Source organism: Pinus tabuliformis, chromosome 4_1 (assembly GCF_031772625.1).
Source record: "Pinus tabuliformis cultivar Carrire ecotype Pingquan chromosome 4_1, CPIR1, whole genome shotgun sequence".
Classification (NCBI taxonomy): Eukaryota; Viridiplantae; Streptophyta; class Pinopsida; order Pinales; family Pinaceae; genus Pinus; species Pinus tabuliformis.
Window position 1 is genome coordinate 201,352,004 of NC_142303.1, and position 2,187 is coordinate 201,354,190.

Below are 2,187 nucleotides of genomic sequence, written 5' to 3' on the forward strand. Positions count from 1 at the left end.
AACACAAGACCCTATGCTTACTAAAATGCAATGGTTTTTCTGAGTAGGATGCTCCTGCATCAGATTTTCCCTTTGAGTCCCTTCTTTTGATTTATTGCCAAACGAGATGTCATCAAAGGTGAAAAAATACTTTCAAAAAATTGACGTTGCATGGAAATCTAAGCTCAACCTTGGCTCTGGATCCCTCATCACTATTGTGAGGTTACACGAATTCCTAAAACTCTTGGATTCTTAAGAATTTTGATGAAATTTAAGGATGGCGACCTTTGTGAACTAGTCCTTCGCATTTCATGTAACACGTCAGAAACTAAGGATTGCCTTGCATTCCAGCTCAGTGACAAGATAATTTTCCAATTTCTGTTTCAACCTGCCTTTAAGAGTAAGTTTAGTTTAATTTTTTTACCACCCAAATTTATCTTACGGTTAAATTCCAGTTCATATTGTATATCTAAAATAAATTTCATACCATTTACAGGCAGCTAGGGTTGGCATTCCCTATTTGGTGAGCTTGAATGCTCATCCATTTTCCCTATAGTGATTTGTTTCAGTTTATGTTCATTTCTAAAATAATCTTCCTTTAGGTTAGGCATCAAAACTTCTTAGTTTCTAGTATATTTTTTTCCTGTCATTCCTTTTCTATCATTTCTTTCTCTTGCAATTTGTATTTTTTCTTGCAACTTAATTTTATAAATTGTTGTTCTAGTTAGAAAATATTTTTAAGTGATCCAGTTGCTTTTTTTATATTACTTTTTCTATCTTCATTGTATATTTAGATCAATCATTATTAGTTTAGGTTCTGTTTTATATGTTAAAAACCTTGAGACGGGCATATAAAATAAATATCATCCTTAATGTCGTAGTCTATTCAACACTAATCTATAGCAACTCTATTAAGTTGTGTAGTTTGTAGGGATGTTTGGATGATAAACTAATACAAGGAAATAATCATAGATTTGTTTATATTCTACCTAATAACTATAATATCATGAATCAAACTTTCTTCAATAAATAGTGTTGAGCATATAATGTTAATGTAAGGAAATAACATATCTTATAACAAATCGTTGTCCTATATCTATTCTGAGTCCCTTCAAATTCAATACCAACTCTCTCTCACACCCACACACACACAAACATACACACACGCAGGTAGGTATATATATATATATATATATATATATATATATATATATATATATATATATATATACATATATATATGTATATATATATATATATATATATATATATATATGTATGTATGTATATATATATATATATATATATGTATGTATGTATGTATATGTATATATATATATATATATATATATATATATATATATATATATACATACATACATACATACATACATATATATATGTATGTATGTATGTATGTATGTATGTATGTATGTATATATATATATATATATAGATGAAATGGCTATATATTATTCAACTTGAAAAAGATTTTATTATGTAAACTATTGTTAATTTTAGTTAACAATGGTATGTTCTTTGCTTAGCACAATTACTTCAGTGTTCTTTAGGAGCCCAATGACAACTTCCAATTTAGTATCCCAATAGAAACCACATTAACCATAAATCACAGTGACAACAACTTTAGATCCATCATGAATCACAAATATGCAGAAGACAAGTCGAGACAAGAGGCCATTGGTAAATGCCATTGAAAAACCCCAATATGGAGAAAACCCTTTGATCAATTATTTTTATTATTATATCAAATGTTGAGAAAAGATAGAGTGAGTACAAAAGTCAAAATTGACTTGCCAATGTTAGGATATTCCGACACATAGGAAATAGTTAAGTATAACTTGGTCTAGTGTAGAGTTAGGTAAAGTGCGTTTCTTTACTATGTACTTTTGTAACTTACAATTCGATAGTCATGATATGTAGTGATCCGATGGTTCATTCTGACCTCGGTATTACCGACACTTGATCCGTGGCTTAACACTTGATTGGTCCATGATCTCTATTTGAAGAGCATGGAGGGTCATTTGTAGCATAACCATTCATGAGTGAAGCTTATGTAAATTTTCATTCTTTTATTACTAAATTGCCTGAAGTGGTCGCGTTGGCTCAGGCCTTGGACTGTTTCCCTCTTTGAGGGTTTTAACCACGTCAACAATATTGGTGTATTGATCTGTGATCTGTTTGTGAGCG